The following is an 18454-nucleotide window of genomic DNA, read 5'->3' as shown; positions in this document are numbered from 1 at the left end:
GCTTGGCCATCCTCTGTGCTCTTGGTCGATAACCCGGGGTCCGGGCTGCGAGCCTACCAACCTCTCGCTCCCTTTTCAAAGGGAGTGCCTGCCATTCAGAATGCTCGTCGAAGACGCTACATGCCTGAACTCACTCCCTCGAGGCTGACAAGCCACTCTGGCACAGCTCAGTTCACGTGAGACGCTCTGCTGAGGCCCCAGAGTTGGAGAGGAAACTTCAGTCACAGAACCACCCCTCCCCCTCCCCCAGCTCCCTGCCTCGGAGACTGAGAAACACCAGCCCCCTACAACTAAAAATGCAGAGGCACCCCTCCTCCACCGCCCCCCACCTCCAGACTTCAAGCAACCCCTCCCCCAACACAAAGACATAACGAACCCACTTCCCCACCGACATGATACGACCCCTCCCTCCCGACCAGCACCCACTTTCCCCTCTTCAGCTCAAATAGAAAAGTAAAAAAAAAGGTTTAAGAAATGCATATAAATGTTTTCAAAAAGAGAAATCAACATTAGTAAATGCTTGCTGACATGTCTTAGCCATTCATTATCATTATTATAGCAGTGCAACAAAACGAACTCAATCCTCAAAGCTAATTGTGGCTTTTTTTAAGACGACTTATGGTCTCTCAAAGGCATGCGTGGGGTACGCACACCAAACTGTTGTGGTATTGAGCTATTCAGACACGGTGAGGTGCCCCAAGTCCGATCTCCGATCGTACAGGCCTTTAATTCTGGGAAGCATTGGCATTTCCTTGCCTGTTTATTTCCGAAGCAATGACTGAACAAATTGCTTTAAGTATTTTTTTTTAAGTCATTTTTGTCCCTGGTCCGGTCGGTGCAGAGTTGGCTGGTCTCAGGCAGGCAGCCTTGACAGATGGGCCTCACCGTTAGGCCAGTGGGGGATATCTGTTCTCACAGAGTGCTGATCTGATTGTAACTTTAGCCCAAGCACATGGTTAAAAAGAAAGAAAGAAAGAAAGAGAAGGGAGTACAGGGAGGGAGAGAAAGAGAAAAAAAAATCATGTGGGGAGACAACAGTGAAGCATTATCATCACCTCAGCGAAAAAAAAGGCAGGCCCAGGAACGAAATATATATATAAAAAAAAATCAGCCATTTCCAGTTGCCATTAGCTAGAAAGTGCACTGGGTATTGGGCAGAATAAGGATAGTAAATGGTCCCCCCCATCACTAACATACTCCTCCCCCACCACCACCCCCCCCCCCAACTCCCCCCTCACCCCACCCCCACAAGACAATTAGTTCGCTGGCACTCTGCGTCTCTAGGCTCCAGTACCATGGCCAATCAGTCGCCAAGGAAACGGGGCCCAGCAGGAGAGGCAGCACCTTCAGGAGAGAAGGCGAGATATCTGGAGCATGTCGGGGAGGGGATTTTCGTTTTTAATTTTAAAATAACACACTTGATTCGTAAATACTGCGAAATAAACCAGTGCAAAAATTCAATAAGACTTCCAATAATTACAAACAGTGCAAAAAAAAACTAGTCATATTTACAATACTTCACCGTGTTCCATTACACTCATTTCAGTTCAGTTCTTCAACAAACTATATACATTCGTCACATTTCACTGTGCGCTGTTTTTACAGATAAGCGCACAGTTACACAGTCCGACGGTTTTTTTTAGACAGTTATTGGCCCCTCGGTCTGCCTTGGTTGAAAGGTTTTAAAACGGCGGTGAGCACAAAGGAAACTCGAATGCCATCGCAGGGCTCTTCACCTCAAATCAGGACTTTCTGTCCTTTTCTGAGCAGGAAAAGGGAAACTCATTTCCCGTGGCAGAAAACCACACATCATTCTTACGGGCAATGGATTGGTCGGTCCTTTAGATTAGCTTCCCAGTTCTAGAATTCTGAATTGGGTCGTTAACCAGAGCTTGTTCGAGGGAATTAAAAAAAAAAAGGTAATCTGAAACAGGAACAGCCGACAGCTGAGTTGGCACCAGCTGCAGTCGGGAGAAAACCATTTAAACCATCACCGCCCAGCAGAGTACAGGCCTTTAATTCTGAGGAAGCATTGACATTTCCTTGCCTGTTTGTTTCTGAAGCAACGATTGAACAAGTTGCTTGAAGTATTATTTTTAAAACCGCTTTTGTCCCTTGTGGTAGTGTACAACGATAAAATTAAAAGGGGGCTAGCTGTTACTGGAACATGGGAACAGAACAGAAGCAGACAGGTCTGTATTGAAATAGTGCAATTCACAACCACTGGAAGTCACAAAGCAAGAACAGTTTCTTCCCTGCTGCCATCAGACTTTTGAACGGACCTACCATACATTAAGCTGATCTTTCTCTGACTGGGACACCACATTCTGCTCCCTCTCCCTTCCTTCTTCCCCAGCGAAAGGTTAAATGATTCTTTAAACTTGACTATAAGCTAATAAGAGGTTAGGTTTCACAGTAAGATAATTAAACAGGTAACCATGATTTAAAACATACATGTTGATGCTTTAAGTGTATTTTAAATATTGTATGTGCTCTACGATCGGTGTATTTTCAGGGTGGCACAGTGGTTAGCACTGCTGCCTCACAGCGCCAGGGACCCAGGTTCGATTCCTGGCTCAGGTCTGTGTGGAGTCTACACATTCTCCCCATGTCTGCGTGGGTTTCCTCCCACAGTCCAAAAGACATGCTGGTTAGGTGCATTGGCCATGCTAAATTTCCTCTGAGTGTGGTGACTAGAGGATTTTCACAGTAACTTCATTGCCGTGTTAATGCAAACCTATTTGTGACTAATAAATAATTCCTGTACTCAACGTCCTGACTGATGAAGGCTGGCATGCTATATGCCTTCCTGACCACCTTGATGAGTTGCCATCTTCAGGAAACTGTGGATCTGCATGCCTAGATCCCTCTGTATGCTAATATTTCTAAAGGCTCGACCATTTAATGTATACTTTCCTTCTGCAGTAGACCTTCCAAATCACATCACCGCACATTTGTCCATCTAAATTCCATCTGCCATCTTTCGGCCCAGGTCTCCAGCCGATTTATATCCTGCTGTATCCTCTGACAATCCTCCTCACTATCCACTATTCCCCCAATTTTTGTATCCTCTGAAAATTTACTAATCAGACTACCTACATTTTCCGCCAAATCATTTATATATGTTACAAACAACAGAGGCCCCAGCACTGACCCTTGTGGCACACCGCTTTTCACAGACCTCCAGTTAGAAAAATGCCCTTCCACTGCTAGTCTCTGCTTTCTGTGCTGATGTTGGAAATTTCTAACCAGTTAATAAGGTTTTTAGATAGTAAACCTTCAAGCATTGACGGAAATACAGCAAAGAGTTAAATAATTCTTTAAACTCGATTATAAGCTAATAAGAGGATAGGTTTCACACGTGAAAGCAGTAAGAGAATTAAACAGGTAATCATGACTTAAAACAGATACGTTGATGTTTTAAATGCATTTTAAGTATTGTATGAATCATTGTTTACTTTAACCAAAGGCAAGTTACTGCAAGGTGTGATGGTAAAGGCGAATAGTTCAGAACCAAAACCCTGGGAACCCCACAGTGAGCAAACTTCATGTCAGAAAGTTTCTTATGCGGGAACACGTTGCAACATTTATGAGTAGAGGCATTCATTGGCTAGACTCAGAATGGAAATGTGCCCAGACGCAGGATCACCTGTCTACCCAGTTTGGCAATGATCTGGTGGGAACATTCACTTTGACCCCTATAATGAGCTTCTAGAGTAACCAAAACTTTAGCCAAGATGGGAGTTAGCAGCTGGATTTAATAGACAAAAGAAATATCATTATGCTGGATGATGAGATGCAATTGGCTGAGGTGCATGACAGGTATTATTATTTGATATGTGTACATTAAAGATGATCGATTTTAAGCTCATGCAAGGCAGGAACGATTGAGAAGAAAACCTACAATTGATCTGCTTAGAATTGTAAAGATCAGATCTGTTCGGCTGCTGCACCTGAGAACTGACTCGACCCTCTGATGATCTCCTAGCTGGTTAATTAAAGTTACATCTTTGGTTCAGAAACACTGGCTTCAGGAGTCTCACATTGTCTGAGTTTTCCTGACAGGAATGGTCACCTTGGGTACCCCACCAAGGTTTTTTGGCGATGAGCGATGGGATAGAGTCACAAGACTCTGACAGCTGGATGCGTCTCCTGAAGGTGAGTATTTTTACATCAGCACTCAAATTAGTTAGAAGGAGAAAGGTGTCAAGTTGTCGGATCCGAGAGTTGACCTATCCGAACATATATTTGGGGTTGCAAAGGCAGTGTTGCTGAGTAAAAGAAACCACACTTAAAGTGGAGGGGGGGAGATCACGGAATTTCACTAGCTGTGAATGGAGCCGAGAGAGAGTGTCGCGCAGTAGGGATAAGCCATAAATTGGTGGGACGCACTTAATCCGAAAGACCAGGGACGGAATCCCAGTACGGTTCGCCAAGCAGAGCTAAAAACTTCACAATTAGAACGTAGGGCTAAGACCACTCGGAGGGGTGGGCAATGATCAGCTGAGGCATTCAAAATTGCCCAGTAAGGGTGGGAGAGATAAAGCATTAGAAGTTAAGTTTTGCATTAAAAGAGAAAAACTCAGTGAGAAGTCATCAGCAGAGATGAATGAGGAAAGAGATGGTTGTTATCGTTCTCAGCAGGGACCGAGGGCTCCAACTTAGAGAAATTCCCAGAAAGGAGTCAGAAGAATCGTAAAGAAAAAATTGAATATAATCAGACAGAGGGGCAGCCAAAATTAAGATAGACAATGAAATTGGTATAAAAAGAGGGAGAGCATTTGTACAGTCTACAGTGCACACAACTGAAACCATATCCCATTGAGCAATCCAGTAATAACCAGAGCGTACAGATGGGTGAACGATCCAGTGGAACAGGGGATCATCATGGCTGTTGTAACCACGTTAATGAGAACGATGCCCAAATCAGTTTTGTATCCATCTTACCAGCTCACCTCGGAGCCCATTTGACTTCACCTTCTGTGCCAGCCTGCCACAAGGAACCTTATCGAAGGCTTTGCGAAAGTCCACGTATACAACATCCACTGCCCTGGTAAATTTTTCTTGTCACTTCCTCAGAGAACTCAATCAAGTTTGTGAGGCATGACCTCTGCTTCACAAACCATGCTGCCTATCACTAATAAGCCTATGTGCTTCCTGATGCGAGTACATCCTGTCCCTACGAATCTTCTCCAATAATTTCTCCACTAGATACAAGGCTCACAAATCTGTACTTTCCCGGATTGTCTCTTCTGTCCTTCTTAAAAAGAGAGGAATAATGTACGCTACTCTCCAATCCTCTGGTACCTTACCTGTGACTAAACAGAATACAAAGATTTTGACCAAGGCCTCAGCAGTTTTTTCCCTCGTTTCCCTCAGTATTCTGGGAAAGATCCTATCTGGCCCTGGGGACTTGTCCACCATAATGCTTTTCAAAATCTCCAATACCTCCTCCCTTTTTATCTCAACATGTCCCAGAATGTCAACATCCTCCTTTCTACACTCACCATCCATCACATCCTTCTCCTTTGTGAATACTGACGCAAAGTATTCGTTAAGGACCTCACCCACCTCATCTGGCTCCACACACAAATTCCCTCCACTGTCTTCGAGTGGGCCTACCCTTTAGCTATCCTCTTCCTCCTTATATACGTATAAGAAGCCTTGGGATTCTCCTTAATCCTGCCTGACAAGGACATTTCATAGCCCCTTTTTGATTGGCAGAGCGGGCTCGTGGGGCCAAATGGCCAACTTCCTGCTTCTATTTCTCATGTAGAACAGCAACATGCTGGGATACAGCATGGTCAAGTGTCAGCAAGCTGTTTAAATACACAAGATAACCAAGTCCGGTTACAGCTGCCCCATCTGTAAGTGCACACAAAGAGCGAGAGAGCAGCCAGCCACACCTGCATGCATGCAGGCAGTTATTTTCTAGAAAACCAGTTGGTGAAGGATAAAACTCAGTCTTTCATTTATTTACAGAGTGAAACCTTACAAGCACTGACCTCCTAACCACACCACAGTTTCCAGAAGTGTTGCTTTGTACGTGCTCAAATGAAACCCCAATTAATGCTTTTCACTTTCAGACACAATTGATATACAATGAACACAGAAAGCACACACACAGAACAGGCAGACAACACATGCTTGCATGCATTTACAAATGGACAATTCCACAAAGGATCTCCGGATAATGGCCAGGAATGATCACATGGGCAGCATGATGGCACAGAGGTTAGCATTGCAACCTCAAAGCACCAGGGACCAGGGTTTAATTCCGACTTTGGGTATCCACGTTCTCCCTCTGTCTGCATGGGTTTCTTCTGGGTGCTCCTGTTTCCTCCCACGGTCCAAGGATTAGGGTGGCACGGTGGCACACTGGTTAGCACTGCTGCTTCACAGCACCAGGGACCCAGGTTCAATTCCAGCCCCAGGTCACTGTCTGTGTGGAGTTTGCACATTCTCCCTGTGTCTGCATGGGTTTCTTCCAAATGCTCCGGATTTCCTCCCATACTCCAAAGATGTGCGGGTTAGGTTGACTGGCTATGATAAATTGCCCTTGACGTCCGGGGATTAACAAGGTAAATATGTGGGGTTATGGGAATACGGCTTGTGGTCGGTGCAGACTTGATTGGCTGAATGAATCCCCATAGTGCAGAAGGAGGCCAATGATTCTATCTGCAGACTAGGCAGCTTGGCCATGCTAAATCGCCCCTTAGTATCAGGGGGATTAGCAGGGTAAATACATGGGGTTATGGAGATAGAGACTAGGTAGGATCGTTGTTGGTATAGGCTCAATGGGCTGAATGGCCTCCTTCTGCACTGTAGGGATTCTATGATTCTCCTTGATTCAAGCTCATTGCAATTGATTGCTGTTACCTTGCTTACTGCCTCTGCTGATCAAAGCAAACCTCAAGAGTTCCTGGTCTGTTTAGTATTGATGCACAGACTGGGACCCATCAGTCTGTCATGAGAGACAGCCACTCTCTGCTTTCACACACTAGCGACATGCTGAGAATTTAAAAAAAACTCTAACCAAATGTACATTATAGGAATTGTAAAGCAAAGTTAAAAATAAAAAGTAGGACAGCTCCCTTGATAAGGGAGTATAAAAGCTCAACACTGCAGACAGGGTTTAATTCCCTCTCTACAGGGGAAGGTTCATCTCAGTGAGGGTAATGTATTAGGCTTCTGTGCCACAGGCTAAAATGGAAACAAATTTCCACCAGAATTCCCAGCTCCGACCCCCAACTGTGTGCCACCCTCCTGCACCCACCTCCCACCCCCCCAGGAGCTAATTCAGCTGGGACGCCTCTCTAGAAAAGGGCCAGCCATTAGTTACTACTGAGGTTCAGAGCTCAAGAATAGAGCGGCTACTCGATGGGGCCCCGTTCTTGGGCAAACAATACCAACTTGCCCTTAAACAGCATGTTAGTGACATCTCACAAGACGCTGGGCAGGAGCGTCAGACAGGAATACGGTCGCCAGGCCACAATAGGAGACTCCTCAAAGCCAGAAGCTCGCTTGTGGAAATGGCTCCAGGGAGGAACTTCCAGAGTCGAGGGTCAAAACTGTTGAAGCTACAGTCACTGATGGTGGGACGGAAGAAGTTGGGGGTGCACAAAGAGCCAGAAGTGGGGGGACGGTATAGTTTTTGAAGTGTTGCAGAAGTGGAAGACACCATTCAATACAATGGCAGAGCCCAAGTAGGCCTCAGCGCGCTCAGGCGCTATTGCGCCAAGCACCCCGATCTCCTACTGAACCGGGAGAGCTTCCACCCCCACCCCATGGACACTGGGCCCCCCAGCCTCCTCCCCCGCCAATCAACGGCATTGTCAAACCCCCCCACTTTGCTCCCCCCCTCCCCACCAACCCCTACACAGGTTGCCTGCATCAGGGCATCAGAACCCCCCCAATGAGTTCCCTGGCAGTCCCCCATGGCAATCCATCATGGCACCCATGCCTTTCATCTCCTAGCACAATCCCCCCCCCCCGCCAAGCTCCCCCACTTTTGAGTAAGTCCCCCTGTCATTCTGCATAACCACCCCGCCCCACGCCTGCTGCCCGCACTATTGTCCTGACTTGCTGTGTTGATTGACTGGTGCAGCAAGCAACGTACAAAGTAGGTGGTAACATCCACAGTTTCCCTGAATGAGGGCACCAGCTTAATTCCCCAAGTGATCCAAGCCACGCTGCTCCACTGATGTGGAACGCCCAGCATGGGCAACACCCACGGTCACGGCAGCTGAATGCGATGATATCACGTTGGGCCGAAAGTCTACACAAGCTTCCGACTGCCAGACCACGCAGAGCAAATGAGGTTAGAAGAATATAATCCAATATTCGGGCCCAACAGACACACAGTGATAAATAAACAAACATATTGGTTAGAATTATGCAGCCGTTTTGACTGTTTATATTATACATTATATATTCCAAGTGCTAGGAAAAACTCAAGCATGTTTGGCAGCTCCTGTGGAGAGAAAAACAGAGTTAACATTCTGAGTCTGATATGATTCTTCTTCATTATTGAACATACATCTCCTTTCCTCCAGCAGATCTGCTGTGGCACTATCCACTGTGACAACTCCGGCATCTGCCCTTTTATCTCTTTCATACATCCCTCTGATTTGTATTTATTTTTCCTCAACCCCTATAATCCCTTTCTGTAACACCTTTCCTGACATGCCCATGCAAGATCTCCAATCACACTCTCTCAGATCTGTCTGTGCTTAGCCCACTCTCTCTCTCGTCATATCTCAAGACTCTCCCCTCTCGCTGTGATGTCTTCCACCCATCTTCCTCTCACCAATGTCTTACCCAAGTCACTCACTGTGTCACCAATCTCAGACTGCATACACTCTGGTCTTTCTATTTGCAAAGTCCTCTGCCTAATATTTTACTCATGAGGGGATCTGGGCATGCAGCTACACAAGTTTCCTAAATGTGGCTACACAAGTGGCCAAGGTGATTAAAGAGACATATAAACATGCTTGCCTTCATCGGAGCATTGAATACAACAGTTGCGAAATCATGTTGCAGCTATGTAAAACCTTGGTTAGCCTGCATTTGGAGTATTGCGTGCAGTTCTAGTCACCACATTACCACGAGGACATGGAAGCTTTGGAGAGAGCGCAAGGAAGGTTCACTAGGATGTTACTGGGTCTCGAGGGCGTTGGCTATGAGGAGAGGTTGATTACACCACAATTGTTTTCACCAGAGAGGGGAGACCTGATAGAGGTCTACAAAATTATGAGAGACGTAGACAGGGTGGATAGTCAAAGGTTTTTTCCAAGAATGGAAGTGTCAATTACAAGGGGGCACAGGTTCAAGGTAAGAGGGGGAAGTGCGAGGGAGGTTTTTCCACGCAGAGTGTGGGGGGGGGGGGGAGGGGTGCCTGGAAAGCGCTGCCAGAGAAGGTGGTGGAAGCAGGCACATTAGCAACATTTAAGAGGCATCTCGATGGGGACATGAATAGGGAGGGAATAGAGGGATATGGACTGAGTAAAGGCAGAAGTTTTTTTAAGTTTAGTTAGGGCATCATGATCGGCACCGGCTTGGAAGGCCGAATGGCCTGTTCCTGTGCAGTATTTTTCCTTGTTCTTTATTTGTCTACTTTCCCCAGCTTTCTCCCCAGTGGTGCTATCTTCCCATTGCAGTCTCTTCACAACAGCTTGTAATTCAATAGCACCATTAATACACAAAAATACGGCACTTCACAGGAGATTAAGAAAGCAAAATTGACACTGAACCATGAGGAGATGCCAGACTAGAAGTAAAATACTGCAGATTTTAGAATCTGAGATAAAAAAATGCTGGAAAGATTCTGTCTCTTTTACCATGCTTATTTTCTCTCCCACTCTCCACAAACCTGCTGAGGGTTTCCAGCATTTTCTGCTTTTGTTGAGGAGATAAACTTTATTTATTGGTGTCACAAGTAAGCTTACATTAACTCAGCAATGAAGTTACTGTGAAAATCCCCTAGTCGCCACATTCCGGCGCCTGTTCGGGTACACTGAGGGAGAATTTAGCACGGGCGGCATGGTGGCACATTGGTTGGCACTGTTGCCTCACAGTGCCCAGGGCCTGGTTCGATTCCCAGCTTGGGTCACTGTCTGTGTGGAGTCTGCACATTTCCCCACCCCCCCCACATCTGTGTTAGTTTCCTCCGGGTGCTCCAGTTTCCTCCCACACTCCAAAGATGTGCGGGTTAGGTGCATTGTCCATGCTAAATTGCCCCTTGGTGTCCTGGGATGTATAGGTTAGAGGGTTAGCAGGGTAAATATGTGGGGTTACAGGGATGGGTCCTGGGTAGGGTTGTTGTCAGTGCAGACTTGATGGCCTGAATGGCCTCTTTCTGCACTGCAGGGATGCTACGATTCAATCCACCTAACCAGCATGTCTTTCGACTGAGAGAGGAAACTGGAGGACTCGAAGGAAACTCACGCAAACATGGGGAGGCGAAAAACTGCAGCAGGCGACGGTGCAGAGGGACCTCGGGGTCCTTGTGCGAGTCGCAAAAACCCAGCCTGCAGGTGCAGCAGGTGGTCAGGAAGGCGAATGGGATGCTGGCCTTCATAGCGAGGGGGATTGAATATAAAAGTAGGGAGGTTCACCACCCTTTGAGTGAAGAAGTTCCTCCTCAACTCCATTCTAAACCACCCCCCCCCCCTTTATCTTGAGGCTGTGCCCCCTAGTCCTACTGTCCTTTCTGAGCAGGAAGAGTCTCTCCACCTCTATCCTATCCATCCCATTCATCATCTTCTCTGTCTCAATGAGATCCCCCCTCATTCTTCTAAACTCTAACGAGTACAAGCCTAGTTTATTCAGCCTCTCCTCATAGCAGGCTGCCTCGCTAAATATTTTTAAGACGCGGGTTGATGGGTTTTTAATAAGAGAGGGGATTAAGGGTTATGGGGAGAGGGCGGGAATGTGGAACTGAGCCACGACAGATCAGCCATGATCTTATTGAATAGTGGGGCAGGCTCGAAGGGCTAGATGGCCTACTCCTGCTCCTATTTCTTATGCGCAGATTCTGCACAGGTAGTGACCCAAGCCAGGAATTGAACTGGGATCTCTGGCACTGTGAGGCAGCTGTGTTAACCACTACACCACTCCCTAGATAATAGGATAGCTGAGAAATGCTTGGTATGTTTTAACGAGTGTCTTAAAGGAAGTGAGAGAGGCGGCTACAGAGGGAGTGGCACTGAGTTTTGACAGTTGGAGGCATGGTCACAAATGGCGGAGCAAAAAAAAAGCTCAAGAGGCCCGAATTGAGGAGAGTTGTGGGGCTGGAAGAGATTAAAGAGACAGGGAGGGACAGAGAGATGGAGAGGTTTGAAAACCGGGATAAGAATTGTAAAACTGAGGCATTGCTTAACTGCGAAACCGTTATATGTCAACGAGCACAGGGGTGATGGGTCAAAGAGGTCTTGATATGAATGAAGACATCAGCTTTGGATGACCTCAGGTTTTACAGACTGTCGGATGGAAGAGGCTCGCCAGAAACGCACTGGAAATCCAGAGGTTAACAAAAGAACTGGATGAGGGTTTCAGCAGTAGAAGAGCTGAGGCAGGGGGCGAGTCAGCTGATGCCACCCCAGAGTAAGCAGGCCTTGTGGCACAGTGGGAGCACCCCTACTGCTGGGTCAGAAACTCCAGGTTCGGGTCCAACACCAGGACTTGTTGGCCACGGAGGAAACAGTCAACGCAATTCAACTGGCTGGTGTTCAGAAATCCTTCCCCCACTATTCCCCAGAGTGAAACAGTATGGGTGTAAAGATATGTGAACAACAACAGTGTATCTCTGTCCTCTTAATCTCCCTCTCACTGTGGTCCTACCACAGGAAATGGACAGGAAGAAGTGGCCAAGAGTGGTGGAAGAAACCCGATTCAGAAAGCCGGTACGACTGAATGAAGAATAAGATGAGAATTAAGGTGGCAAGCAAGTGGGCAGAGCTAGGGGTCAGGAATGATGACTCCAGCAAATGAGGCAGTTAGAGGGTACCTATGGTGGGAGGTGGAGTCAGGAAGAGTTGAGCAGCAAGGCAGGCTCAACTAGAGGCAACGCATCAGAACAGTGCAGGCACAAAGATTGACCAGGCAGGCAAGTCTTTGGATTGATAAGAGAGACATTGGCCACCACAGAAAGGTAAAAGAGCCAGATAAGCTTCAAGTCCAGTATGACTGGTCGCTGAATGAAACCTTGAGTAGTCAGCAGGGCCAGAACAAGCAGCCAGGAGAAAGGAGGATGCTCAAGTAGGGTAGGCCAAGGACAGGGTTGGCGTGCAGCCAATATTAGGAGGCCTGGTGAGAAGCAAAATGGACCAGATCACAAGCATAGTGCCACCTGGTGCTTGGAGGTCTGCACTGGAATTTGAGTAAGGGTCACAGTGCTCATTACAACACAACTTTTATTTATGTAATGCCTTCAACACAGTAAAGCCTACCTCCACAGGTGAAACTACCGTAAATCACAGAAGCAAAAGGGAAAACAAATGGCCTGGTGAAATCGGAAAAGTTGAGAATTTTAATACAGCCAAATTTACAACAACCAACACATTGCACAGGCAAGAGCACTCACTGAATTTCACCAACATGCCCTGTTTGACCACTCGGGGTTTCATCATATGAGGCTGTTTTTAATTAAGAGCCGACATAAAAAAAAGCCTCGTCAGTTTGGACAAAGGGATTCATCCAAAACATTTCCCCTTTCACCCACTGGCCACCTCCAGCATTTTTTGGTTTTCCTTCAGATTTCCAGCATTTGTGAGTTTTGCCTTTGCTCTAAACATACCGCGGTGAAGTGGTTTTTCTGTTCACTCGACTGTCTGCGAATCAGCCAGACAGGATTTAGCCCAAAACCGGTTCTGTTTGAAAATCAGCTTCCTCGCCGGACGATTCCACTAACCATTCACAGATGGAGGGTGGATTTGCGAGCATTGCTGCCACTAACTGAGGTTAACGTGCGGCAGAGAATGGAGTTAAAGAGCGAGAAGGGTAGAACCCAGTATGATGTGTTCGAGCATTAGAAGCAGGCGGATAAATGCAATCACCTCCCCTCGCCCCCAAGTCATCCGACTCTACAACAATGACAGACAGGAAAAGAGCCACACAACTATAATGCTTTCTACAACATTCTCCCCGTGTCTGCGTGGGTTTCCTCCGGGCGCTCTGGTTTCTTCCCACAGTCCAAAGATGTGCAGGTGGCCATGCTAAATTGCCCCTTAGTGTCGGGGGTTTAACAAGGTAAATGTGTGGGGTTACGGGAATAGGGACTGGGTGGGATGTGGGGATCAGTGCAGACTTGATGGGCTGAATGGCCTCCTTCTGCATTACTCTGCAAACACAAGACATGCTCTCTGTCCCATGTAACCTCCTTGGAAGAAATAAATAAATAAAAACACGTATGTATTTTGTTTTTAATTCTGGGGTGAGATTGAAGCTTCGTTCCTTTGCCCGGCTAAGTTCTCAGTCTGTGCAGAAGTGTGGTGGATGGTTGTAGGGTCAATAAGCACAGGCCAAGCATCTTCCGTGGCTTTCCAAGAAAGATAATGAAGAAAAAGTGGAAGTTTACAGACCCAAACTTCCTTCTTAAAAACGCCAAAGAAAAGGTTAACCACGTTCCAGACTATACTGTATTATTTTTTAAACATTGCTCGTAGACCAGACAGAGAGAAAATAAGGCTCTACCAATGACACAGTCCAACTTGGACTTACTAACTTAAAACAGAACACAACCCAGACAGTCTCATATGCATGACTCAATCAACCCCAGCGTAAAATCTCAGCCTGTCCCCAAGTTCACCGTGGCTAGTTTTCATTTTCACAGATCAAAACTATTTTAATTGGACATCCTGTGGGTGTGAATTAAGTTCAAAACTTGAATCTGGACAACATATAGCCTCGGGAAGGCAATGGCCTTAATCCAGGAACTCAGCTAATGTTCTGGGGACCCGGGTTCAAATCCCACCAGAGCAGATGGTGGAATCTGAATTCAATAAAAAAACAATACCATTGGTCGGGAAAACCCATCTGGTTCACTAATGATTTGATTTGATTAATTATTGTCACACGTATTAACATACAGTGAAAAGTATTGTTTCTTGCACGCTTCATAAAGAAGAAAAGGAGAGAGCGTGCAGAATGTAGTGCTACAGTCATAGCTAGGGTGCAGAGAAAGATCAACTTAATGCAAGTCCATTTAAAAGTCTGACAGCAGCAGGGAAGAAGCTGTTCTTGAGTCGATTGGTACAGGATCTCAGACTGTTGTATCTTTTTCCCGAAGGAAGGAGGTGGAAGAAAGAATGTCTGGGGTGCGTGGGGTCCTTAATTATGCTGGCTGCTTTGCCAAGGCAGCAGGAAGCGTAGACAGAGTCAATGGATGGGAGGCAGGTTTGCGTGATGAATTGTCACTATCTTTTGAAATTCCTTGCAGTCTTGAGCAGAGCAGGAGCCATACCAAGCTGTGATACAACCAGAAAGAATGCTTTCTGTGGTGCATCTGTAAAAGTTGGTGAGAGCTGTAGCTGACATGTCAAATTTCCTTAGTCTTCCGAGAAAGTAGAGGCATTGGTGGGCTTTCTTAACTCCAGTGTCAGCATGGGGGGACCAGGACATGTTGTTGGTAATCTGGACACCTAAAAACCTGAAGCTCGTGACCCTTTCTACTTTGTCCCCATTGATGTAAACAGGGGCATGTTCTCCTTTATGCTTCTTGAAGTCGATGACAATCTCTTTTTGGAATTTCCTTTAGGGAAGGAAATCTGCTGTCCTTACCTGATCTACATGTGACTCCAGAGCCACAGCATTGTGGTTGACCCTCAACTGCCCTCTGAATAAGGGCAACGAGAGGGGGACAATAAATGCTGGCCAGCCAGCGATGCCCATGTCCCACGAATGAATAAAAAGATAAATCAGGCAGTGATCACGTTATACGGGTGGGGAAGTGGTTGAATGGGTAACAAATGCACAATTCCGATGATCACCTAGACTGAGTTTGATTGCCTGACGGGGTGGGGGAAGGATTTTTCAGATGTATTTTGCCCTTTATTGGCCCTGGAATTTTTTTTTTTCCTCTCTCTCACCCAGGGGATGACATGACTGTGGTGGAGGTGACAATAGGAGCAGCATCTAGTGCTGATGCTCCTGAACGTGGTGCAGGGTTAATGAACCAGTTAGTCTTTGATCTGCCCATCATTTTCACAGGTTTGTATTTCCCTCCAAGCACATTTACAAGTTGGATATTATGTCAATGGAGAAGCACGTCGCTCCTTGCAAAAATGCAGCAGTGGTATTTGCAGAGAGTAGCAAAATAGAACGCAGTCCAGAGCTATAGTCGCACTGGTGAGGTGAAAAGAATGCCTCGTTCTGACCCTTTTTCCCTCCGGCTTGTGCAATATGTGCTCTTCCTCCACAGCATTGGGCCTACTTCTGCTCCAAGTTCCATGCTCCAAATGAATGGGGGTCAAGGGTTATGGGATGGGCGGGTCAGAGGGCAACAGACAGGGCAGTGGGGTTGAGGCCACAATCTGATCAGCCATTACACTCCAGATGGTGATGCAGGCTCGAAGATCTCAATGGCCTATACCTGAGCCGAACTTTCCAATCGCTTGCTTTGCCTGCTCCCATTAGGCTATTGAGTTGGATGATCAGCCATGATGGTGATGAACGGCGGAGCAGGTTCGAATAGCCTCCTCCTATCTTCTATGTCTTTATGATGTAGAAATTCTTAATTCAGCACAGCTGCCTAGCTGACCAAGGACAACTGCCCCATTTCACCCTGTCAATTCTTTAAATCAAAATTTAGGCCTCTACTTTCCCCCCCTCAACCATCCAATAAAATAGTTGGAGTAGACCATTTAGCCAATTCAGTGGTTGGTCATCTACCTCACGTCCATTTTCCTGCCCTATTCCAGCGACCACCAACCACACTCCCCCTCCCCCCCCCCCCCCCCCACCACCACTCCCCCAGAGTTTGAGTGCCCAAAAATCTACTGATCTAAATATACTCATTGACTGAGCATCCACAGCACACTAGGGTGTGGAATTCCAAAACAAATTTGCAACACGAGCGGTACGGTGGTTAGCACTGCTGTCTCACAGCAACAGGGATCCAGGTTCGATTCCTGGCTTGAGTCATGAGTGTGGAATTTGTACGTTCTCCCTGTGTCTGCGTGGGTTTTCTCTGGGTGCTCTGGCTTCCTCCCACAGTGCAAAGATGTGCGGGTTCGGTGGATTGGCCATGCTAAATTGCCCCTTAGTATCAGGGGGACTAGCTAGGGTAAATGCATGGGGTCACGGGGATCGGGCCTGGGTGGGATTGTGGTTGGTGCAGACTCGATGAACCCGAGTGGCCTTGTTCTGCACTGTAGGGATTCGAATACAGTGAACAAATTTCTCATCATCCCCATCCTGAAAGCCTGACCTCTTATTCGGACACTGTGACGGTCACGTCCTGGGACTTTCCAAACCAGGAAATCAGTCTCTCAGCATCTACCCTGTCAATGTTTCAAAGAGGCCACCTCTCATTCTTCTGAGCTCCAAAAGAATATAAAAAACATACTCTTCCACTGGCTCTCAGAGATTTGGGGGGGCAGGGGGGGGTCCAAAATGGAAATCAAGCGCATTTGTTTTTTTTTCACCCCGAGACAGTTTCCGCCAATCGCTGAATCAGATTCTGGTGTCAATGTGTGCAGAGCTGTCAAGAAGACGACATCAAAAATGCACGTCGCTTCTCAAGTTAGTTCCGTGGTTCGATCACCATCTCGGTGGGCTTTCACAGAGACGTCCACTTCACAAGACTCTTGTCTTCACAAAACCGCAACACGTCACTTTTCAAGAGAGCTTGACTGGCAACAGGAAATAATGATTCTATTAATAACAGCCTTTGACAGGCACAGTGAGACACTGTCTGTTCCCCTTTGTGTTTCCTATGAAGTCCAGGCTTCCCCATTCTGCTCCTTCCTGGTGCATAGCAAAACACTGTCCAGGGACAACAATCCACTTGTTCTGATTTAGGATTTGGCAGGTAGGGTTGAAACTGTTCAAAACTTTGCTTCTTATCGTAAGCAGGTGGTTCGAAAGATCCATCAGTTAGCAGTTTGGGGATCAAAAGTTATGGGGAGAAAGGAGGATTAGGCTATTGAGTTGGATGATCAACCATGACTGTAATGAATGGTGGAGCAGACTCGAAGGGCCAAATGGCCTCCTCTTGCTCCTATGTGGCAACGTGTTTTAGTTAGGGTCTTCTCACGACCACATTCTTGTCCGGGTACTCTCAGAAAGGCGACGTGTGATGCCTGCTGGGAAGCCTGAGGCCCTCAACATTCAATGGACACTGGAGTGACTGAAGTGCATCACAACAAGGAACGGACTCACTCAAGAAAGGACTCACCGACTGCGATGTGTCCTTTCTTTTTGTTTTATCATTCGTCATCTGTGCCCCCCTTTAAAAAGAGGCACCTTTTTTAAAAATTTAATTTCAACTGATGTCACCTTCGAGCTGACTGTTGTGAGGAGGTATCTGAGAGGCACAGCAGCCACTGCAAAAATATTACCCTTTACATAGAAACACAGAAGATAGGAGACCATCTGGCCCTTCAAGGCTGCTCCGCCACTCATCACGATCACAGCTGATTGTCCAACTCAATAGCCTAACCTTGCTTTCTCCCCATAACCATTCGCCCCCAAGTGCTATATCCAGCTGCCTCTTGAATACATTCAATGTTTTGGCATCCACTATTTCCTGTGGTAATGAATTCCACAGGCTCACCCCTCTTTGGGTGAAGAAATGTCTCCTCATCTCCATCCTAAATGGTCTACCCTGAATCCTCAGACTGTGACCACCAGTTTTGGACTCCCCCACTATCGGGAACCTCCTCCCTGAATCTACTCTGTCTAGTCCTGTCTAGAATTTTATAAGTCTCTATGCGATTCCCCCCTTATTCATCTCAACTAAAGCAAAAACAATCCTTACCTAGTCAGTCAATCTCTCCTCATACATCAGTCCCGCTATCCCCGGAATCAGCCTGGTAAACCTTCGCTGCACTCCCTCTAGAGCAAAAACATCCTTCCTTAGAAAAGGAGACCAAAACTGCACACAATACTCTAGGCGTGGCTTCACTGAGGCCCTGTAAACAATTGAGGAACATCAGTGCACTGGAATTTCCTTTCAGAATATTAGTTAAAGTTTATTTATCAGTGTCACAAGTAGGCTTACATTAATACTGCAATGAAGTTACTGTGAAAATCCCCTCCTCGCCTGTTTGGTTACACTGAGGGAGAACTTAGCACGGCCAGTGCACCCAGCCAGCATGTCTTTTGGGCTGCCAAAGGAAAACAGAGCACCCGGAGGAAACCCATGCAGACACGGGGAGGATGTGCAGACTCCACCCAGACAGTGACCCAAGCCGGAAATCGAACCCGGGTCCCTGGCGCAGTGAAGCAGCAGTGC

General features: G+C 46.8%; 1 protein-coding gene across 3 annotated transcripts in view; it reads right to left on the bottom strand.

Annotated features, from left to right (window-relative positions):
* zhx3b (zinc fingers and homeoboxes 3b) overlaps nucleotides 1-18454 on the bottom strand; it is an 84180-nt gene that overhangs the window by 42995 nt on the left and 22731 nt on the right. Inside the window, exon 1 of one of the 3 annotated variants that reach the window (XM_080204687.1) lies at nucleotides 1513-1540. The exons of 1 other annotated variant lie outside the window; for it this stretch is intronic. The gene's annotated coding sequence lies outside the window, so the exon portion shown is untranslated. Of the gene's footprint in view, nucleotides 1-1512; nucleotides 1541-18454 lie in introns of those variants that run through there. One more of the 3 variants, XM_080204688.1, reaches the window with a different exon arrangement.

This window comes from Carcharhinus amblyrhynchos, chromosome 16, assembly GCF_965287045.1.
Source record: "Carcharhinus amblyrhynchos chromosome 16, sCarAmb.v2.hapA, whole genome shotgun sequence".
NCBI classification, from domain to species: Eukaryota; Metazoa; Chordata; class Chondrichthyes; order Carcharhiniformes; family Carcharhinidae; genus Carcharhinus; species Carcharhinus amblyrhynchos.
Note: the sequence above shows the minus strand (reverse complement) of the source record. Positions and strands in the feature narration are given on the sequence as shown.